General features: G+C 47.9%; 1 non-coding gene across 1 annotated transcript; it reads right to left on the bottom strand.

Annotated features, from left to right (window-relative positions):
* Window positions 1–6,779: 6,779 nt before the first annotated feature.
* On the bottom strand, window positions 6,780–6,852 carry TRNAF-AAA (transfer RNA phenylalanine (anticodon AAA)). Its single transcript has one exon. It is a non-coding gene; the product is annotated as a tRNA-Phe (tRNA).
* Window positions 6,853–24,543: the final 17,691 nt, after the last annotated feature.

A 24,543-nucleotide genomic window follows, 5' to 3' on the forward strand; every position in this document is an offset into this window, starting at 1 on the left:
AACCTACAAAGTTAAAGCTACAGCATTGCAAGGCAAACTCAAAGGCGTTAATAAATTTTCAGTTCAAAATTTGCATTTTTTGGGGCCAAACAAAAAATGTCTTTGTTTTTAGAAAGTGTGAATTTCCTACAGTTGTGCTTGTCAGAATGGCTGAGCGGTCCAAGGCGCTGTGTTCAGGTCGCAGTCTCTGTTTGAGGCATGGGTTCGAATCCCACTTCTGACAGGTTTCTGTTACATTACAATCATGTTTTTTTTTTTCATCCCACTTCTGACAGGTTTCTGTTACATTACAGTCATGGTTTTTTTTTTCATTTTCACTATGTCCTTCTGTCACAATTCAGACATTTCCACAAACCAGATTAGTCCAAGGACAAAGCCAATGATAACCCTCTGGATCCTCATCCTGTCTGTCACAATCATGTTGTTCTCTGCTGCACTATCAGTAAGAAGAGGGAGGTGAAAAAACTCATACAATAAACCTCAAGATACACAAAATCTTAAAGATCCTTAGCACTTTATGTTGATATTTCTAAGATTTTTTTCCGATATCCTCCATGCTACTTCGAATTCAAGTTAATTTTTCAGTATAACTACTTTCATTTTCTTCTCGCATTAGTGACTATTCTGAAAAGAGATACTTAAAACTGTTTTTCTCTGACGCCTCATTGCGGGACACAGGACCATGGGACAAAGGACCATGAGTGTTATGCTGCCTATCCATAGGAGGATACTAAGTAGATGCAAAAGCATAGCTCCTCCTCTGCAGTATACACCCCCTGGCCGGGCCAGGAAAGCTCAGTTTTTGCTTAGTGTCTGTAGGAGGCTCTTCCTTTCAAGGTTTGTTATTTTTTGAGAGCAACAGTTTCCTTTTGGGACCGATCTCCCACTACCATCAACGGGCAGGAACGTGAAGTGTTGCCTACACGTACCCCCTCCCGTGAAACTGGATCCTGGGCTGGACGACGGGTTCCACAGACACCGATGTTCCAAAGCCCAGGGTAGAGGCCTGTGCCCTATAGCCCAATTCCTCAGCCCCTCTCTTCAGGCTCTGAGTTGAAGATGGCACCAATTTCTCAGCCCCTCCCTGCAGGCTCTTAGTTGAATATGACACCGACACAGCAAGCTGACTCTGCTATTTTCACTGCTTGGAAAGCAGTGTTTTAAGGTGAGATTCCCCCTGACTGGTTTCCCAGACAAAGGGAGAAAAGACGCTGCAGGGAAGGCTCCCAGGACATTTACAGTATTTATTATGTGCAAGGAGCAAGGATCCTGCACACACAGTGTTAACTTTCTCTAGCTTACTGGCTGGAGGAGGGGGAAGTTCTGCTGTTTGCAGAAAGTCTTGCAGATAATTTCCCAGTGGCAGGGGGGAGGGCCGAGGGCTCAGGGACTCATGCTTTTTATTATTTGCTCTGTTTATTTGCTCTAGCAGAAAAGCCGGCTGATAACCACCAGTGACAAGCTGTGTACTGACTGTAGGGAGAGGGAGGAAAACTCAGAAGCTCCCTTGCCGCCGTTATTTTACTACCCACAGCAGGGGGGGGCACACTGACTCATCTTCCCGCTCTTTTAGCGCTAAGCCCCGCCCCCCACGGCCGCGATAAGCCCCGCCCCCCAGGAAAGCGTGCGAAGATCTTCATAGAGCTTAATCCTTCCTGAGGACAGGGCCATCGGCTGATTCTGGTGAGTTGCTTGCTTCAATTGTAGCTCTGCTGAGCATTGCTCCCCCTCCTGGCATACTCCTGTTAGAAACATGCAGAAATCTAAGGGCACTAAGAGTACTAAGGCCCACATAGTCTATTATTAAGCCTGCCTGCCACGCTGAGCTACCACGTAAACACACCTCTTCTCTCTGTGAGTCCTGTGCCCCTATAGCCCCCCAAGACCCCCCTGCCACCACCGCCACAACCGGCAGCCAAGAGCCTAGGGCCCCCAGCCCACCGGAATGGGCACAGTTTCTGTCCCAATCCATGGAAAACTGTCACAGAACCTGGTTCTGGCTATGCAATGTCGTCCTCCACACCCTTCTGGGTCCCTGGACGGAACGCAGCCTGAAGATACCCCTATGGAGGATCCTTCTGAGGTAATCCGGGCACATGCTTCACCGGTTGCAGGGATCAGGAAAAGAGCACACGGCCGGGTGTCTCCAGTGGGCTCTCCCTCGGGAGCACAGAGGGCAGGCTCTCCCACACGCTCCATGGCTTCTGAAGAGCTGGAGGAGGGAGAATGATGTTTGTACCAGGTGGATTCCTTGATTTCATCACCCCCAGATGATTAAACTGCAATAGACTCCCTTATAGCAGCAATCAACCAAACTCTGCATGTGGAGGATCCCCCATCCACTACCACTGACCATGAGGTCTCCTTTAAGAGGGCAAGGAAACCCCAAAAGGTTTTCGCTGATCACTCAGAGTTTCAGGATATCCTCACAAAGCAAAGGGAGAAGCCTGACAGGCGCGTCGGTAACTGAAAACTCATGGAGTCCCGGTACCCTTTGGCCTCACCTGCCCCTAAGGGCTGGGCTGATCCGCCCTTGGTCAACCCCCCCGGTCTCCCGCCTTACCACAAAGACGCTCCTGTCTTTACCCGATGGTTCTTCCATCAAGGACCCGACAGACAGACAGGTGGAGCACCTCGCCCGCTCTGCTTTTGAGGCTGCGGGTTCCTCCATCTCGCCCTCCATTGCCTCTGTGTGGGTCGCAAAGGCGATCTCGGTCTGGGCAGACTCCCTTAACACTTTGCTTGAGGAATCCCAGTTCACTCATACCTTCACAGAGGTAACAGCTCAAATTGCCGCTGCGGCGGAGTACCTCATCCAGGCCTCCATGGACGCTGCTACCTGCGCAGCATTTGCCGCCTCAAATACCATAGCCTTTCTTAGAGCTCTCTGGCTCCGACAATGGCGAGCGGACTCTGCCTCCAAGGAGTCTCTCCCGGGCCTTCCCTTTTTTCCAGACCGATTGTTTGGCGAACGTTTGGACAAGCTCATTTCTGACGCCACGGGAGGAAAGAGTATCTCCCTCCCCCAGCTGAAGTCAAGGACGTCCTTCACCAGACGTCCACAGTCCTCTTTCCGCTCCTTTCGGAACTCATTTGGTTGGTTGACATCCTCGTGCTGTCCCCGCCACCACCCGCGGACTACGCAGGGACCGACCTTCTCAGCTCTGCCCGAAACCCACTTCGTCATGGCAGCCTAGACCGAAACATTCGAGGACTAGGGAGACTCGGCCACGACATTTTCCCCCCTCATGACTCCTTCAGCGCCCCGGAAGACACACTCATTGTAGGAGGTCGACTGCGGCTTTTTCAACATATCTGGGCTGCCGCCTCAGATGACAAATGGGTGAGAGACTTTGTGTCTTCCGGTTATCACATAGAATTTCGGACCCGACCCCCGAGTCGGTTCTTTCTCTCAAACCCCCCAAAGACTCGAAAACGACGCAAAGCTTTTTTCTCAGCAATCCACTCGCTCCAAACAGCAGTAGTGATAATACCTGTCCCAGACGACGAGAAGTTTGGGGTTTTTTATTCCAACCTCTTTGTGGTCCCCAAAAAGGATGGGTCAGTTCGACCCATCCTGGACCTCAAACACCTAAACAAACATGTGCACGTACGGAGATTCAGAATGGAGTACCTAAGGTCCATTATTGCATCCATGGTCGAAGGGGAATTCCTCGCCTCCATAGACATCAAGGATGAGTACCTGCGCATACCCATCGCCCCAGATCACCAAAAGCTCCTCCGCTTCGCAATTCAGGACTCCCACTTTCAATTCGTAGCTCTACCCTTCAGCCTTGCCACCGCACCAAGGGACTTCACCAAAGTCATGGCGGCCGCCATGAGTGTCCTTCACGCCAGGGGAGTAGTCGTTCTCCCTTACTTGGACGACCTCCTCATCAAGGCCCCCTCCTTCCACGACTGCTCAACCAGCGTACAGATCACTGTGGACACCCTATCCCGCTTAGGGTGGCTAGTGAATCTGGACAAATCATCCCCCATCCCATCACGATCCATCACCTTCCTGGGCATGTCCCTGTACACCCATCGGGGCTTAAACCTTCTCCCTCAGGACAAGGCGTTGGCTCTTCAACGAGCGGTACGCTGCCTTCTACGTCCTCCGTCTCGCTCCATTCGATTCAGCATGAAAGTGCTCGGCAGGATGGTGGCGGCTATGGAAGCAGTACCCTTTGCTCAACTGAACCTCCGCCCACTGCAGCTAGCCCTTCTAGCGGCCTGGGACAAGAGCCCCTTCTCCCTGGACAGACATCTTCACCTGACGCCTTCAGTCAGGTACGCACTCCGCTGGTGGCTTCGGTCCTCATCCCTATCGAAGGGGAGATTTTTTTCTCCCAGTGAACTGGCTGGTCCTGACCATGGACGCCAGCCTCCTAGGCTGGGGAGCAGTGTACCGGCACCACACTGCTCAAGGACGTTGGATGCCCCAGGAGTCTTTCTTCCCATCAACATCCTGGAACTCCGCGCGATCTTCCTCGTGCTCAGAACGTTCTGCCCTCTGCTAGCAGGTCATCAGATTCGAGTCCAATCGGACAATGCGACAGCTGTAGCCTATATCAATCGGCAGGGGGCCATCCGCAGCAAAGCGGTTTATCTCGAGGCCCACAAGATCCTCAGCTGGGCCGAATCGACAGGATCAGTGATATCAGCGGTACACATACCGGGGGTAGAGAACTGGGCAGCAGACTTTCTGAGTCGCCAAGGCCTGGCTGCCGGAGAATGGTCTCTCCACCCAGATGTGTTTCTACACATCTGCAGTCGCTGGGGAACACCAGACGTGTACCTAATAGCCTCAAGGTTGAATGCAAAGGTACCCGCGTTCATAGCCAGGTCACGCGACCCGCAGTCCATCAGGGCGGATGCTCTAGTCTGCTCCTGGCACCACTTCCGCCTGCCTTACATATTTCCACCTCTACCCCTGCTGCCGCGGGTAATCAGGAAGATCAAGGCAGAGAGAGTCTCGATGATACTGATAGCACCGTACTGGCCCAGGCGCGCCTGGTACGCCGAATTAGTACAAATGCTCACAGATGCACCGTGGCGCCTTACAGACATCCCAGACTTGCTGACCCAAGGGCCCATTTCCCATCAGAACTCCAGAGCCCTGAAGCTGACGGCATGGCCATTGAGACCTGGGTATTAACAAGAGAGGGATTCTCCCCCGCGGTTATTGCCACCATGATCAGTGCCCGAAAGCCTGCTTCATCCCGCATTTACCACCGTACGTGTAAAATCTTCCTTTCATGGTGCAGGGAAACTAACGTCCAGCCTATGCCTCTGGCCATCCCCAGAATTCTCGACTTTCTACAGTCTGGCTTGCGAGCGGGGTTGGCTCTCAGTTCCCTTAAAGGGCAGGTCTCAGCGCTCTCAATCTTCTACCAATGCCGCCTGGCTCAAAAACCGCAAGTCAAGACCTTCCTCCAGGATGTTTCCCATCCAGTCCCCCGTACAAACGGCCGCTGGAACCATGGGACCTCAACCTCGTTCTGGACGGTCTCCAGAGGTCTCCCTTTGAACCCCTCAAGGAATCCTCCCTTGCTCTTCTGTCCTAGAAGGTAACATTCTTAGTGGCAATTACGTCCATCAGACGGGTTTCGCAGCTGGCAGCACTCTCTTGTCGCGAGCCTTTCTGATCTTTCACCAGGACAAGGTGGTTCTGTGCCCCCTTCCGGATTTCCTTCCAAAGGTTCTTACCCCGTTTCATTTGAAGGAGGACATTGTCCTGCCTTCCTTTTGTCCACACCCGGTTCATAGGGTGGAAAGGTCTCTGCATTCGTTAGACCTCGTCAGAGCTCTCAGATATTACATATCCAGGACAGCCTCCTTTAGGAAAACGGACTCTTTGTTCGTCATTCCTGAGGGGCCTAAGAAGGGACAGGCAGCTTCAAAGGCGACGCTGGCTCGCTGGATTCGCTCTGCGATCCAGGAAGTCTACCACTTGCAACTCAAGCCCATTCCTAGTGGGCTGCGGGCTCTTTCCACGCGAGCAGTTGGAGCTTCGTGGGCCATTTGGCATCAGGCTTCAGTGGAACAGGTGTGTAAGGCTGCGACCTGGTCTAGCCTACATACGTTTTCAAAGCATTACAGAGACCATACCCAGGTTTCAACTGAGGCAAATCTGGGTAGGAAAATTCTGCAAACGGCAGTAGAGCACCTCTCTCAGTAGGCGCTCCAGGCTGTCAGGGACTGGTTCCTAGTCCTTGGGTTGTGTTGTCTTCTTTTATGTTTCCCACCTATGGACTGCTTTAGGACGTCCCATGGTCCTGTGTCCCCCAATGAGGCGTCAGAGAAAAACGGATTTTTGTGTACACACCGTAAAATCGTTTTCTCTTAGCCATCATTGGGGGACACAGCACCCACCCTGTTGCCCTGTTGGGCCTTGGTTCTCTCAGTACCTTATTTGGTTATGACACTTTTTTTCTCATGTTCCTCTGTTGAGGTAAGTTTTTACTGTTTTTTTTCTCCTACTGCTTGTGTACTAAAACTGAGCTTGCCTGGCCCGGCCAGGGGGTGTATCCTGCAGAGGAGGAGCTATGCTTTTGCATCTACTTAGTGTCCTCCTCTGGATAGGCAGCATAACACCCATGGTCCTGTGTCCCATGGTCCTGTGTCCCCCAATGATGGCTAAGAGAAAACGATTTTATGGTGAGTACACAAAAATCCGTTTTTTTCAGGTATATCAGCACTTCACAAAGAATGAAAATCTTGCAAAATGCATATGGAGAAAGAACTTTATCTCAAATCATTCATGCTTAAAAACAGAGTGCTGAAACCCGGGATCGGACCAGGGACCTTTAGATCTTTAGTCTAACGCTCTCCGAACTGAGCTATTTCAGCAACATACAAAGTTAAAACTACAGCATTGCAAGGCAAACTCAAAGGCGTTAATGGATTTTCAGGTCAAAATTTGCATTTTTTGGGGCCAGAAAACAAATTTGTTAATTTTTAGAAAGTGTGAATTTCCTACAGTAGTGCTTTTCAGGAATGCTGAGCTGTCCAAGGCGCTGCGTTCAGGTCGCAGTCTCTACTTGAAGTGTGGGTTCGAATCCCACTTCTGACACGTTTCTGTTACATTACAATCATGGGTTTTTTTTTTCAGTTTTGCTATGTCCTTCTGTCATAATTCAGACATTTCCACAAACCAGATTAGTCCAAGGACAAAGCCAATGAGAACCCTCTGGATCCTCAATCCTGTCTGTCACAATCATGTTGTTCTCTGCTGCACTATCAGTAAAGGTACCGTCACACATAACGAGATCGCTAGCGAGATCGCTGCTGAGTCACGGTTTCTGTGATGCTGTAGCGATCCCGTTGATGATCTTGTTATGTGTGACACCTACCAGCAATCAGGCTCCTGCTGTGAAATCTCTAGTCGTTGCCGAATGTTCCAGGCCATTTACTTCACAGGCGATGATGTCCTGCTGCTGGGCAGGACGCATCACTGTGTTTGACACTGTGTGACAGGGTCACAGTGACTGCTGAGATCGTTTTGCAGGTCGCTACTGCGACCTTTATCGTTCCTGCATCGTTGGTAAGGTCTGACTGTGTGACATCTCACCAGCAGCCTCCCAGCGACTTACCAGCGATCCCAATCGGGTCGCATCGTTTTCGGGATCGCTGGTAAGTCGTTGTGTGTGACTGGGCCTTAAGAAGAGGGAGGTGAAAAACTCATAAAATAAACCTCAAGATACACAAAAATCCTTAAAGATCCTTAGCACTTTCTGTTGATATTTCCCAGATTTGTTCTGATTTCGTCCATGCTACTTCGAATTCAACTTAATTTTTCAGTATAACTTCTTTCATTTTCTTCTCGCATTAGTGACTGTTCTGAAAAGAGATACTTAAAACTGTTTTTTTCAGGTATATCTGCACTTCACAAAGAATGAAAATCTTGCTAAATGCATATGGAGAAAGAACTTTATCTCAAATCATTCATACTTAAAAACAGCGTGCTGAAACCCGGGATCGGACCAGGGACCTTTATGTCGTCAGTCTAACGCTCTCCCAACTGAGATATTTCAGCAACCTACAAAGTTAGAGCTACAGCATTGCAAGGCAAACTCAAAGGCGTTAATACATTTTCAGTTCAAAATTTGCATTTTTTTGGGGCCAAAGAAAAAATTTGTTTGTTTTTAGAAAGTGTGAATTTCCCACAGTTGTGCTTGTCAGGATTAGAGTTGAGCGCAGTTCGCGGTTCTCCAGTTCGCGGCTCGAGAGATTTTGGGGGCTGTTCTAGATCGAACTAGAACTCGAGCTTTTTGCTAAAGTTCAATAGTTCTAGTTACGTTCGAGAACGGTTCTAGCAGCAAAAAGCAGGGCTTTTTACAGCTACAGTGTGCAGGGAGCCATCGCTGGCAGCCTGCCAGAAGCTGGTAACCAAGATAAACACCGGGTATCCAAGCGAAGCGCTTTGGTTAGTAACCTGATATTTATCCTAGTTACGTGTGCAGGGAGCCAACACTTCCCCGCTCAACTCGCTCCGCCCCCTCTTGCACGCGGCATGTACACACACACACACACTCACCTGTCCCCAGCCATGCAGTCCACAACACTGACGTCCTCAGCGCCACATGGCCCCGCTAGGCTCCACCCACTTCACACTCCGCCGCCAGCAGACATGGCCCCGCGAGGCTCCGCCCACCTGGCACTCTGCACACATGGTCCCGCTAGGTTCCGCCCACCTGACACTCTGCACACGTGGTCCCGCTAGGCTCTGCCCACCTGGCATTCTGCACACATTACCCTGCTAGGCTCCACCCACCTGGCACTCTGCACACATTGCCTCGCTAGGCTCCGCCCACCTGGCACTCTGCACGCATTACCCTGCTGGGCTCCACCCACCTGGCACTCTGCACACATTACCCCGCTAGGCTCCGCCCACCTGGCACTCTGCACGCATTACCCCACTAGGCTCCGCCCACCTGGGACTCTGCACACATGGTCCCGCTAGGCTCCGCCCACCTGGCACTCTGCACACATGGTCCAGCTAGGCTCCGCCCACCTGGCACTCTGCACACATTACCCCGCTAGGCTCCGCCCACCTGGAACTCTGCACACATGGTCCCGCTAGGCTCCACCCACCTGGCACTCTGCACACATTATGTAAGGGCCCAGATGTTCCCTGCTATCCACCCCCACACAGTATCCACAGCTGATGGACAGTCCACAGACATGGTCTTGGGGATAACAGTTGCTTTAATATAGCAGGAACAAAGCAAATCAATACGGAATATGTGTTTCACAGTCTCTCGTGGGTAGGCCACGGCAAATACAGCTTAAAGTTGAATGCTGAAGTGCAATTAGGGTACTATAGCTTTAAGTGCACGATTTGTTTCAGAATTAATACTGGTATGCTTTAGGTTCAGAGTCTCTTGAGTTTAGAGGGTAGATATGATAAGATTGTACAGACCTGGAGTCCTGGGGTTAATTTCACTGCTAGTTCAGACACGTGCAGTACTTGTAAGCAAATGAAGACAGTTGCCCAGCGTGCTACGGGGAGCGGACGGCTGGTGCGTGGACAATGGCATGAAAGCCACTAATATTGCAGTGGGGCGGGAGACCCTCAAACTTCCCCAATCTGCGTCTAGTAGGGTCTGTTATATAGTCAGTATGCCCTACTGTCTGAAGAGATGCACAATGTCAAGATAGGAAGCCTTCAGCATATTGGCTGTAAAAATCAGGAAATGATGAAATTCTAGGCCTTGGGTCTAGGAGGAGTCTTGTGGTGAAGAGATTCTCCACATAATGTCTTCCCTCAGAGGAGACTCAGTCAGAACCAGCTCATTCCAGTTGTTTCTAGACAGAGGCTCGAGAATAGCTCCACCTATTGAGCCATGTGACCAAGAACTAGCCAATAGGATAACACCCAATGAACACTTCAGATTCTTACAGTTTTCACCAGTAGATGGTGCTAGAACACAACAAATGAAAAATGCTTTACTTATAACATATAGCATAATATTACATATAAGTAAATGTACTTAAAGAAACAGACACAATCTGGACCGGGCCACTACATACACCCCCTCTGAAGGTGAGCCGTCCTCGGCGATTGTGCGAGTGGAAGACTGCTAAGAAAGGAAGGAAATATATATTTAAGGCACAGTAACAATAAGGCAATGAACAAATGCAAAACTTGAATGTGGTAGTGCCAATATGAGATAGAGTCTCTTTCCGCAATATACTATCGTCCATATGAAAGGCTCTGGAAAGGCACTTTAGTAGTCCAGTCTATAAGTCCATGGCTGTATACAGAAAATTGTGCAAATAATAAACAAGGTGCTTGGTATTACTCAGGTGCAGAGGCTTAAACATTACTAAACTGACCATCCAGCTACATAAATAAACACAAGATTATATACTCATGGAAAAGGATATGACCTTTTAGTCTCTGTAGCGGGCTGGAAGTGTTCCTTTTGTGCTTTGCTCTGAACGCCTCAACACTTGATCTTCCTCTTGAGCAGGAAAGATATTGTTTGCTGGCTCAGGTAAAGTTGGCAGAGGAGCAGCAACTGGAGCAGGAACCGAGACGGGGACATATTAATAGCATGGAAGGATAAATTGAGTGTTGTAGAGGGACTCTTCCACAGTAGGTTGTCTGGCTGGTGTTTCCATTGCAGGAATTAGTGTGTAGACCGGCAAGACTTGTGGAGGAGGTGATGACATCACCAGTAGATCCTCTTTGGTGCATAGCTTCATGCGGTTCCTGTGCACTGTCTGTGGGGCCATTCCGGGTTTATTCACTTCATAGACATCTGACTCAGGATATGGGATAGCTGTAACTGTGTATGGCTCTGTTTCCCAGAGTGAGTCGAGTTTTCCTGTACGGTGGTACTTCTTTAGCCATACCTTGTCTCCAACTTGAAGTGGGGAAGCATTAGCTCTTTGATTGTAGCTCTCTTCTTGTTGACGGTGAGCTTCACCCATGCGGTAATCAACAATCTGTTGGGCTTCGTGTATTCTTCGCTGATGCTCTGAGACCCAATCAGTTTTTGGCAGGGGATTGATCACGTCAGGGACTTGGATTCCAAGAGAACGATCTTTTGGGAGCTGACCTTGTCTTCCAAACATCAGATAATATGGCGAGTAGCCTGTAGAACAGTGGACAGTATTGTTGTAGATTTCCACTAACTCGTCAAGCAATTGAGGCCATTCAGCTTGTTTGGTAACAGATGCTGTTCGCAGCATATTGATGAAGGTCTGGTTGACTTTCTCACATAGGCCATTCCCTTGGGGATGATAGGCGGTTGTTCTCAGCTTTTTGCACTCATGCAATTGGCAGAGTTCTTGAAATAATTGTGACTCAAAGCAGATCCACGATCTGTGAGGAGTGCTTCAGGGCAACCGTAATGTCTCACATATTCACGGTAGAAGGTGATAGCTGTAGTCCGAGCTGTAAGGTCTTTTACTGGCACAACAGCAACCCACTTAGTATAGTGATCCACCATGGTTAAGGCATACGTGTAGCCTGAATGAGTTTGTGCTAGCTTCACATGATCAAGAGCGACTAGCTCGTTTGGTTTCTGAGAATGGATTGGATGAAGAGGAGCTCTGGCATCTTTCTTACTGACTTTGGTGAGGTTGCAAGCTGGACATTCACTACACCAATTTTCTATGTCTGACCGCATCCCAATCCAATAGAAGCGTTGGCGTATGGTGGCTTCAGTTTTGTGCACGCCAAAGTGCCCAGACTGGTCGTGGTAGGCATCAAGAAGAATTCTGGCATCTCACCGTGGGATTAGAATCTGATGTAGCCTTTCACCTGAAACCGGGTCTAAGGTATTGCGCAGGATCAAGCCCTTTTGAATGAAGAGTCTTTTGCGCTGTATCCAGAGACGATTAAGCTCAACATCAGGACATCTTCGGCGTCGTCTTAAAGGTATTCTCCCAGTAGTCAGGTAATCATAGATCTCACCTAGGACACGAGACTCATTTTGAAGAGTTTTCCATCTCGATGGATCTTGGAATAGGTCAGGTTTCTGTGGAGAAACATCATCAGTTTGTGTAGCAGCAACAGCATTTTGTGTAGCAAACCTTTGATAGAAGGGAGGGATCTCAACATCTTCCCACAGATCTTCCTCAGGAGGCTCTTTTCCTTCGGGCAAACGGGATAACATATCAGCATTGATGTTGATCTTGCCACTGCGATACTTAATATCAAAGCAGAAATTCGCTAACCTTGAAGCCCATCTCTGTTCAAGAGCACCTAGCCGTGCAGTATTGAGATGAGCGAGAGGATTATTGTCCTTGTAAACGGTGAAGGGTGTAGCACCGAGGTAATCTTTGAACTTCTCTGTGACTGCCCACACAAGAGCTAGCAGCTCTAACTTGAACGAACTGTAATTGCTATCATTTTTCTCTGCACCTCTCAAGCTTCGGCTGGCATATGCAATGACTCTCTCTTTGTCACCCTGGACTTGTGATAGTACCGCTCCGAGGCCTTGGTGGCTGGCATCCGTGTAGACACGGAAAGGATGTTGGTAGTCAGGGTACGCCAGAATTGGAGGTGAAGTCAATAGACTTTTTAACATCTAAAAGGCAGTTTCTTGTCGCTCAGACCAATTAATTGGAAGTCTTCTGTCGTAGTTTTCTCTAGGGCAACCTCGTAGGAGTTCTGTAAGGGGTTCTGCTATTTGCGCAAAATGAGGTATGAAGCGGCGGTAGTAGCCCGCAAAACCTAGGAAACTTCTGATTTCTTTGACGGTTCTTGGGGTGTTCCAGTTGTTCACAGCTGAGATCTTTTCAGGGTCAGGCTGGATACCTTCGGCACTTACAACATGACCCAGGTAGTTGACTTTCGGCTTGAGAAGATGACACTTTGACGGTTTTAGTTTCAGGCCATGTTCAATAAGTACCTGGAATACTTCTGGAAGGTGGCATAGGTGGTCTTCATAAGTGCGAGAGTATATGACAACATCATCAAGATATAACAGAATGCTCTGGAAGTTGAGGTGACCAAGACATCTTTCCATGAGTCGCTGAAATGTAGCAGGGGCGTTGCATAACCCAAACGGCATACCGTTAAACTCAAAGAGTCCCATTGGGGTGGTGAAAGCTGTCTTCTCTCTATCCTCAGGAGCCATGGGTACTTGCCAGTAACTGCTGGTTAAATCAAGAGTGGAGAAGTATGCAGCTGAGCCAAGAGCGGTGATGGATTCTTCAATCCATGGAAGAGGATAGGCATCTTTGTGTGTAACATTATTCAACTTTCGGTAGTCGACACAAAATCTGATGTTACCATCCTTTTTCTTCACCAGGACGATGGGTGCAGCCCATGGGCTTTGACTTTCTCGGATGACTTCAGAATCTTTCATCTCTTTTAACAGATTCTTTACTTGTTGATAGTTAGCAGGAGGTACTGGACGATGTCTTTCTTTGATAGGAGGATGATCACCTGTGTTGATCTTGTGCTGGATCAGAGTAGTCTTGCCGAAGTCAAGGGGGTGTTTGCTGAAAGCTTGGCTGTGTCGCTTAGCAAGTGTAGTTACACCATTGATGTATTCGATAGGAGTGTTAGCATCTCTAACATTAAGTTCATTTCACCAGAAGGTAGTGGGTGTATTAGAGACTTTGGGAGTGGCTTTTAATGACTTTTGATGAGCAAGTGTCTCTTCATCTATGATGTCTTCTGGATCAAGACTATACAGTTGAGCAACTGAATTAAACTTGTATAGCTCGATAGGAATATCACTTAGGTTGACTAGCCGTACTGGTACTCTACCGTTTGAGACGGTGACAATACTTCTGGCAGTTCTTACCAGGGGCTGTCCTTCAATCTGGATGGAGTCAAGAAGAGCTACATAGTCCTCATTGTCAATTCCTGGTCGAGCTCGACACCAGACTAGAGTCTCGCTGTTGGCTGATAGGGTAACTGGTTGTGCGTCGGTAATTCGAACACAGCAGATCTCACCTTTACTGTTGGCAAACTTCTGTTGGGTGCAGAGCACTTTGATAGTCCGCTGAACAGCTTGCCTGTAAGGGGAAGAAGCAGAAGGGAGAGAAGCATGCAAGGCAGCGAGCAATTCAGTAAACACATGGCGAATGACATTCATGCCTAACACTACTGCTGTTGTATCTCCCTCAGCCTCAGTAACAATTACACCTTGACCTGGTAACTTGCGATCACCAATTTGGATTGTGGGTTCCCAGTAGCCTAGCTGGGAAATAGGTTGACCATTCCTTGCAATTAAGTCTATCTTTGCTTTACCAGCACTCTTAATTACCCCAGTAAGAGACTCAAACGTATATAATGATCAAATTGATTATTTATTCAGAGGCAAAAGAAGTCCATAAAAAAACGTTTCGACCTAATTCGGTCTTCTTCTGAAAGGACTTATCTACATATAAGATACAAACAGGAAAGCAAGACGTAAATTATCATGTACAGTACGAATATTATATAATGAAACGAAATACCCTTATAACCATTTAGTGAAGGAGAATAGTGAAGGTGATATAAAAGTGAGAAGGATTCTTTTTATATTCAAAGAAATCCTTATAACTACTTATGTGATGATGGACAGCATGACCTTGCTGTGAGTGAAAATGAAAATCAAGGGGGATAAGTGACTGAATGGACTAATTTGTATGATTACCCTATGTACAGTTGGAGATGCAGGATAGAGCTATGATCCTCCTGTGTAAGATCCTCCTATATGGATCCACTGAATCAAGATAGACCTGATATTAAAGAAAAAAATCCATGTCTATACAGAGAATATTTTATAATGAAAGGGCTTTGATTCTTCATGAACCTTTTATTAAAGCTTACTCAATAAGTAATAAACATCATGTCACTGTTATAGGTAAATTACCTGTTATGTTGAAGAAAATCTGAGGGTTTTTTAATTATTTTAAATATTTCTTACGGACGTCTTAATGACCTCAAAGGGAAAGGACTTCACCAAATCATTACTTCAATCAGCTATTCTATTACAAAGAGGGGAAATTTTAGTATAGGAATGACCGAAGACTGTTGTCAAACTAACATTATGACCTACCGCAATGGTATCGTTATAGAAATGGAGATCAAATGTCTATAAGATCATTCAGAGATATATATTCGGAATGCCGTCCTATAATTAACTAATACTGGATACCTACAAAGGAACAAATGTGGGAAAGAAACCATTACATGGAAAATCACCAATGTCTCTAAGTGTAGGACAATTCAAAATCATTGCCTACCTGAGGTGAGGTCGGATTAGATAATATTAGATAAAGAGAGGAAATCCCTCACGGTTATATCGCTGCGTATAAGAGAAAAGAAATATAAATCAAAGTCCAAAAACTCTAGCTCACCAGCTGCATCTCCAAAGGCACTTACCGGGGTAGACATATGTGTGTAGGGGAACGCTCCGTGGGACTTCACTGGGAGCATATGACTACAGGGAGGGTATATAACCACTGGCCAATCAAAGAAGTACCGCCCTAATTAAGGGTAGGGAATGCATCATTGGAGTGATGCCAGCGTAATCCAATGGTATGCGCGGGGATATCCCGCGTAACGTCACTTCCTGTGAGCGTCACAGTAACAGGGGAAGTGACGTATTTAGAAGGGAAATAAGTTACGTAACTATGAGAAAGTTCCCCGTTCTAGGTGTCATGTGACCACAAGTGTACGTAGTGACGGGGGACCGTGACACTACCTCCGATTATCCTGAAAACATAGTAATATAAAGGACGCATAATTCCTGTATCGGAACTTCTAATATATCTGTAAAGTGAATATTACATTGCTATTCCAGTGATATTCCAGTGATTCTCGTGATTCCCGGATAGATGGTAGTGCTCAAGTGAAAATGTATATTCAATAATTCTGAAAAAAAGGAAACAGAGTAGTCATTGATATATTAAAGTGAAACCTTAAGGTAAAGCCTATTTAAGTCCACATCACATATCCCAAAAGTGATATAATAAGTGTGAGCAATAAAGATAATTAATTAAAACAAACAGTTATCAAGGTAGCTTGAGCATTCCATAAGAAGTATAAATAACACTCAAAGATAATGCAACATGCTAGACCAGTTAAACGGAGGTAAATGCCAGTATGTCAAAGACAATGGTTTAAAATTAGAAAGAAATAAAGAACACCTATCGGTTGATGAGGGGTGTCATCACGAGTTTTCCAAAAAAATTTTTTTATATTTTAAAATTTTTTTCTCTTTCAAACTTAGCAATTACTATAGAATCACCCTTAATATAGTCCTGATTCATACCTACGATTCAACCCATGGGGTTCCATCGTGTCTAATGTAAAGATCCATCTAGCTTCCAATTCTCGTAAGCGTTTGATCCTATCTCCCCCTCTACGGATTGTGTCCACATGGTCAATTACCTGAAAGCGTAGTTGTGATACTGAATGGCCCATAGAAACAAAATGTTGAGGAACTGGCAGTAAAATGCGTCCGCAGCGGATATCCGACTTATGCTTATTTATGCGGTCTCGGATATGTTGGATCGTCTCGCCAACATACCCGAGACCGCAAGGGCATTTTATGAGATAAATCACATAAGTACTGTTACAAGTAAAGAACCCTCTGATCTGAAAAACTTTTCCTGTTCTGGGGTGAGTGAAAGTGGCGCTCTTTGTGACGTTCGAACATTGCGCACATCCCAGGCATGGAAATGTGCCCTGTTGTTGAGTATTTAAAAATGTTTGTCGAGTTCTTTGAAGATCAGAGCCGATATCAGCACGGACCAAATGATTCTTGAGATTGTTGGAACGTTTGTAACAAAATAAGGGTGGATTATTAAATTCTTTAATCTGTGGATAGGCAGTGGATAGTAAAGGCCAATGTTGTAATACAATGCGTTTCAGCATAGGGGAAAAAGGGGTGATAGGTATTGACGAACGGGATTTGCTCCCTGACTTGACGTTGATGAATGGATTTATGTTCAGAATAGGAGGCTATCGTGGGCGGACGCATTTTACTGCCAGTTCCTCAACATTTTGTTTCTATGGGCCATTCGGTATCACAACTACGCTTTCAGGTAATTGACCATGTGGACACAATCCGTAGAGGGGGAGATAGGATCAAACGCTTACGAGAATTGGAAGCTAGATGGATCTTTACATTAGACACGATGGAACCCCATGGGTTGAGTCGTAGGTATGAATCAGGACTATATTAAGGGTGATTCTATAGTAATTGCTAAGTTTGAAAGAGAAAAAAATTTTAAAATATAAAAAAATTTTTTTGGAAAACTCGTGATGACACCCCTCATCAACCAATAGGTGTTCTTTATGTCTTTCTAATTTTAAACCATTGTCTTTGACATACTGGCATTTACCTCCGTTTAACTGGTCTAGCATGTTGCATTATCTTTGAGTGTTATTTATACTTCTTATGGAATGCTCAAGCTACCTTGATAACTGTTTGTTTTAATTAATTATCTTTATTGCTCACACTTATTATATCACTTTTGGGATATGTGATGTGGACTTAAATAGGCTTTACCTTAAGGTTTCACTTTAATATATCAATGACTACTCTGTTTCCTTTTTTTCAGAATTATTGAATATACATTTTCACTTGAGCACTACCATCTATCCGGGAATCACGAGAATCACTGGAATATCACTGGAATAGCAATGTAATATTCACTTTACAGATATATTAGAAGTTCCGATACAGGAATTATGCATCCTTTATATTACTATGTTTTCAGGATAATCGGAGGTAGTGTCACGGTCCTCCGTCACTACGTACACTTGTGGTCACATGACACCTAGAACGGGGAACTTTCTCATAGTTACGTAACTTATTTCCCTTCTAAATACGTCACTTCCCCTGTTACTGTGACGCTCACAGGAAGTGACGTTACGCGGGATATCCCCGCGCATACCATTGGATTACGCTGGCATCACTCCAATGATACATTCCCTACCCTTAATTAGGGCGGTACTTCTTTGATTGGCCAGTGGTTATATACCCTCCCTGTAGTCATATGCTCCCAGTGAAGTCCCACGGAGCGTTCCCCTACACACATATGTCTACCCCGGTAAGTGCCTTTGGAGATGCAGCTGGTGAGCTAGAGTTTTTGGACTTTGATTTATATTTCTTTTCTCTTATACGCAGCGATATAACCGTGAGGGATTTCCTCTCTTTATCTAATATTATCTAATCCGACCTCACCTCAGGTAGGCAATGATTTTGAATTGTCCTACACTTAGAGACATTGGTGATTTTCCATGTAATGGTTTCTTTCCCACATTTGTTCCTTTGTAGGTATCCAGTATTAGTTAATTATAGGACAGCATTCCGTATATATATCTCTGAATGATCTTATAGACATTTGATCTCCATTTCTATAACGATACCATTGCGGTAGGTCATAATGTTAGTTTGACAACAGTCTTCGGTCATTCCTATACTAAAATTTCCCCTCTTTGTAATAGAATAGCTGATTGAAGTAATGATTTGGTGAAGTCCTTTCCCTTTGAGGTCATTAAGACGTCCGTAAGAAATATTTAAAATAATTAAAAAACCCTCAGATTTTCTTCAACATAACAGGTAATTTACCTATAACAGTGACATGATGTTTATTACTTATTGAGTAAGCTTTAATAAAAGGTTCATGAAGAATCAAAGCCCTTTCATTATAAAATATTCTCTGTATAGACATGGATTTTTTTCTTTAATATCAGGTCTATCTTGATTCAGTGGATCCATATAGGAGGATCTTACACAGGAGGATCATAGCTCTATCCTGCATCTCCAACTGTACATAGGGTAATCATACAAATTAGTCCATTCAGTCACTTATCCCCCTTGATTTTCATTTTCACTCACAGCAAGGTCATGCTGTCCATCATCACATAAGTAGTTATAAGGATTTCTTTGAATATAAAAAGAATCCTTCTCACTTTTATATCACCTTCACTATTCTCCTTCACTAAATGGTTATAAGGGTATTTTGTTTCATTATATAATATTCGTACTGTACATGATAATTTACGTCTTGCTTTCCTGTTTGTATCTTATATGTAGATAAGTCCTTTCAGAAGAAGACCAAATTAGGTCGAAACGTTTTTTTATGGACTTCTTTTGCCTCTGAATAAATAATCAATTTGATCATTATATACGTTTGATTCTCTTACTGGGGTAATTAAGAGTGCCGGAGTTCTCTCCTACCTACGAATATAATTTTTCTCCAGAGCACTTGGTTGGCGAAGCAGGGTCCTACTCTACTTATCTTTGCTTTACCCACTGGATTCAGGAGATCAAAGTCCCAATTCTTTTCAAAGGCTCATCGCTCAATTGTGGTGACTTGTGAACCAGTGTCCACTAAAGCTTCTAGAGGTACACCATCGATCCATATGGTTATATACGGGCATTTGGAGATGAACCAGGAAATCCATTGTGATTGTCCCTTTGGGCCCTTGTATTCACCTCTCGAAGGATGGCCCTTGGCCTCGGGGGTGTCCCGTTTAACTTATAACATTGATACTTGTAGTGTCCAAGACGCTCACAATAAGTACAGTACACACAATCACCAGATGGAGGCCTTCCAGGAGGGGGCCTATCAGGACTTGACCTACTAGAATGTGGCTCTTGGGACAATGTCCGATTTACAGATGATTCACATGATGCAGGGGGTTGGCCTTTTAGCTCCTTTAAGGCTTGGCATACGGATTCAAGGACTTGGACAAGTGCATCCATGGTAGGAGGTGCATGAATGAGAGTAGGGGCTTGCACAGACTGTGTGGCTTGCATAGGGAAAACAGGTGAAAGAGGAGATACAGTAGAAGTTCCAGCAGCAAGGTCTGAGGAACGAGGCGCAAGAGCATAGCTGGTACAAGGTGAGTCAGTACCCACTACTCGCAGGGCTAGAGCTTTAAAGTCTAAGAAAGTCATGTTTGGATTTTGTGCTGCTAGCATGTGGAGTTGACTTTGTACTAGCCTGGAGTCTACACCTTCTATAAATCTGTCGGTGATTATGTTTTCGGCAGCAGCAGGATCTATAGTGTCTATTTGCTGTAAGGCCCTGTATGCAGACTGAAGGGCTAGTGCGTAGTCCCTAAGAGTCACACCTGTTCCCTGACGTCTGTTGTAAAATTTGAGACGAACCTCGGTGGGTGATTGGCGTTCAAATTCTTTTCTCAGGCGGGTAAGGATCTGTTCTACATTGGTTTTCTCATTAGATGGCCAGGAACGGACTTCCTCAGCAGCTGGTCCATCAAGCTGTCCCAGGAGAAGTTGTACCTGCTGATGGGGATAAAGTGAGAAAAGCTCAAGAGTATGCATCATCTTTTCTTTGAACCCAGCAAGTGTATGAGGATCTCCTCTGTAGCTTGGGAGACTAGAGGTTCCAATGAAGAATGGCATGCCGGTAGCCATGACAGGGGCTGGAACTGGGTTGGCGGCATTAGCCCATTCCACTGGAGCACTAGCTGATGAGGATGATGATACAGAGTTAACAGACTCGGCCTGGCCATTATGAAGAGGTTCAGACATTTTGGTGATGATGCAAGTACTCTCTCTTTAAGATTAATGATGACACTGTAGCTTTAAGGGATGTGTGTCGCCCTGGGCAAGCCAGGGGACACAGGTCACACACCACCACACCCTACATCCCAGGTAGGAACACCTAAGCTGAACCAAAAATCCTTGTTGCCTTCCTCCAGAGGCTGATGATTCACACCAGGGGGTGGGCCAGGCGGTTGCCTCCGCCCACCAAGGAGATCACAGCTCTGGAGGCGGGAGAAAACCAGGCAGTCTAGAGTTGGAGTCTAGTCAGGGAGGAGGAAGTGGAAGGAGTGGAGGAGTAGCCCAGACAGGGCTAAAGTAAACAGCTAAGTGAAAGTGAAGGAAAGAAAAGTAGTAAAGGAGGAAAGCAAGAGTGGTGACAGAACAGCAAGAGTGTGTAAAGCCTGAAGAGTCCAGCTAAGTGCAGGACAGGTCAGCAAGGTCAGCAACGGCGGTGACTGTCTGGAGGGGGACCGTTTGGAAGTTCCTGGAAGGACCCCGTAGGCTGTGTGCCCGGTGGTCTGGAGCAGTGTTCCGAAGGACAGTCAGCACCAGGGCAGGGGCCTCTCGGACCCCGGAAAGGCTTGGAGTCGCCGTAAATTGCCGAATCCGTCAGTGAAGGGGACGTAGATCCCTCAACAACCAAGACCCGAGTGAAGGCAACAGCCCAATCCGTACAACAGAGACACCGCCACCGCCAGGGCACCAGTTTCTGAGGGCCAGCGCCTGCGGGCAAAGAGTAGAGCTCTTCCGGCCCAGCTTGAAGCCGGGGAGCGGGTTACCGGTGGGGACCCATCGCAACCAACAAGTACACAAGGTGCAAGGAAGAGGGACATCACCGTCACCGACTGGGAGAGCAATTGCAGCCGTCCGTGGGACCGTCTTACCAGCCGTTTGGTTTACCGTACAAACTGTGTCAACGTCTCAGGCTGAGTGAGTACCACAGTGCCGCAAGGCACAGCGCTGCCCCCGCGTCCCTGCGCCCACCAGGCCCTGCACCTCCCAAGCCATCACCGGGCCCCGGGATCACCAACCCCTACCCACGGAGGGGCAACACAACACCTGGCTGTTCCGCATCACCATCCCCGGGATCCCCGTATTGAGCAGCGGTGGTGAAATCACCACAACCGTGGGTGGCGTCACGGACTATAAACAATCCCCACACCCAACAAACCCCTTTTCACTCACGGGCGAGGAGTGCCGCTCGAGAAACCCCCGGGATCCGGCCCATCGCTCAAGCCACCACTGAGCAGCAGCCGCCGGACCCGAGCAGAAGGGGTGAGCGTAGTGTGCTGACACCCTCCTCCCCGCCCGCGACAACTTGGCGTCACGAACAGGATCTTACCGCTCTGCCGTCAGGTAGAGGTGCGCCTTGTTACCGCCGGAGGTATCCGGCAGGAAAATTTCAGAAGCCGCCATCTTTGGCGCGAAAAGTTCCCGCTCGAGCGTCTTCTCGAGCAGTAGAGGCGCGAAGGCCAAAACCCCGCCCCGAGAGAGGAGGGGCCGGAAAGAGCTAAGGGGGACGCGATGGCGGCTGGCCGCATGTAGCTGCGGCTATAAAAGCAGGGACGCCAGGACTCTGCAAACATACCGTTCCTGGAAGCAAAAGAAGAAGCCATCATGTGGATGCCGTCCCGCGACACCGTAGCCCCCGCGCCTGGAACCGCGGCGTGGGTGGAGATCCGAACCGCGCAGCTCTACCAAAGGCTGCAGGTCAGGATGCAGCTCCTCATGGAGGAGTGGGAGGCCGACATGGTGGACGTTGTAGCCACCGTGCGGAGACGCGAGGAGGAAGCGGAGAAAGGGAGGGTGAGTGACTCACGTCCCGATGCCCTTGAGGGGCCGGTCATCGCGGCTGTGGGGCCCGGTCCAAGCCCTCTCCCCCCGTTGCCTCCCTCGCCACCCGTTCCGGAGGCCGTGACCCCGCCACTAGGCCTGCTACCACCGCAACCGGTAGCAGTACCCAGCGTCCCCGCCCAAGCGGGCCGACCTGTAGCCGGAGCCCGCGGCACACCGGAGGTGTTACCGTGGAAGACGCCGAAGGAGAAACCGGAGGCATCCCTCGAAAAATCCCCCGAGCCGGAGCCGATGACCCGCTCCGAGCCGAAGGCCCAGCAGCGGAAAGCCCCTGGACCCATCCCCCACACCTCGGCTGAGGTAGCGCCGGGTTGTTGTTGCAAGGCAGCGCCCAAGGCCAAGACACCGCGGGACCTGTCGCCCATACTCCTGACAGTGGGCAACATCCAGGATGTCCCGCGGGGCCCGACCCGTGCGCCGGCGCTGGCAGCAGCGCCGTATTGGGATAGGGAGCCGGTATCGCTGGGCCTGGAGATCACCGAGAGGGAGCGAAAGAAGGCCGAACTGGTGGCCAGAGCGATCCGGGAGAAAGAGAATCTCCGGCAAGCAACCTCCCGTGTCCGAGGACCGTTGTACGTGGGGCAGGTGAGGCGGTTTGATGTCCGCCGGGGCTACGGGTTCATCTACGAGCCGGGCCTGGAGGCCGAAGTTTTTGTAGCCCGGCGGGATGTGAATGCCCACCTGCCTGAGGAGCATCCCGGCCGCAATCTGATGCCGGGTGATATCGTCCAGTACACTCGGTTCTTTGGGGAGCGGGGGTGGTTTGCGCTGGACGCCAAACTAAGGAGGGGCCCGGAGGCCCGAGCGAGCGCAGACCTCCCTCCCCTGGCAGTGGCACCAGAGCTTGTGCAACCGGAGTAGGGCAGCGGATGCCCGCAGCACCGTCCCCGTTGGGACCACCTGTTTGTTTGTTTGAAGTTCTGCCAATGATAAGAAAGATGATTAACCGAAGTTTCACCTGATTTGCTTGTGATTGAACCAGCTGGAGCCGCCACCGTTGTCCCCGTGGGGACCGTTTAAAAGTTTTGCATGGGAACTATCCATGGACAAGCCCGTGAACTTGCAGGGCAACCACAGACGTTAGTGGCTTGTAAATATGTTGTTTGCCGTTACCGTTTTCCGCAGGCCGCCTCCGGAGAGGCAGGTTGGAGGGAGGGCCCTGAGCAGAGCAGGCTAGGGCCCAGCCACCAAAGGAACCGGTGGCTACCCTCTGGAGGGAAGGACAGATCCCGCTCGGGTACCGTGTGCTGGACTGTGGGTCAAGAGGTGCTGCCTGGGCTTTAGGGGCAGCATCAGGGCCAGGTTGCTTGGGTGGGAGAGAGCGGAAACCGTAACCGTAAACCGTTGCAACGTTAAAGCAAAATGTGCCTCCCGTTTTGGGAAGAGTTATTGAAAATGTATGTGTTATTTACCTTGTTATCCCTTTTTACAGAAAAATAAATCCGGTGTAGGACGGCAGCCCGCGGACGGTCTGCATTTTGCTAAGGGGGAATGTGTCGCCCTGGGCAAGCCAGGGGACACAGGTCACACACCACCACACCCTACATCCCAGGTATGTAGATAGATAAAACCGGTCCTTTGAGCTCTAATAGATCTAATATCTCAGGTTTTCTTTGTGAATAATTATGCTTTATTTGTGTCAATTAGATTAAAACAAATAAAGCTCTTGTTATCACAATGCGTTTCAGCAAGATAAACTTGCCATCATCAGCCAACACCTGATGATGGCAAGTTTATCTTGCTGAAACGCGTTGTGATAACAAGAGCTTTATTTGTTTTAATCTAATTGTCACAAATAAAGCATAATTATTCACAAAGAAAACCTGAGATATTAGATCTATTAGAGCTCAAAGGACCGGTTTTATCTATCTACATGCCTTCACTCCCTTAAGGGATTCCAGCTCAGAGCTGCTGAAAACAATAGATCTTAATCCTCCCAAATAACCCTAGAGGGAAGACAAACGGCCACAATTAGTTCCAGGATCTTATGAGTCCGGGAACTAGGAACCAGGAGCGGTCATCTCCCCAGGTTCATTCAGCCTAACATCGGATAACACCAGCCGAGATAACCCACCATCCTCCAGAGGAATTATATGATATCACCGAGGTTGTGCGAGGGTGCACAACTCAATCAGGTGAGCAGTTTTTAATACGCTGTAACAAACTTTGTCCCACGGGTGCTTCTCATATGCGCTATCTT

The sequence above is a fragment of the Anomaloglossus baeobatrachus genome, chromosome 1 (assembly GCF_048569485.1).
Source record: "Anomaloglossus baeobatrachus isolate aAnoBae1 chromosome 1, aAnoBae1.hap1, whole genome shotgun sequence".
NCBI classification, from domain to species: Eukaryota; Metazoa; Chordata; class Amphibia; order Anura; family Aromobatidae; genus Anomaloglossus; species Anomaloglossus baeobatrachus.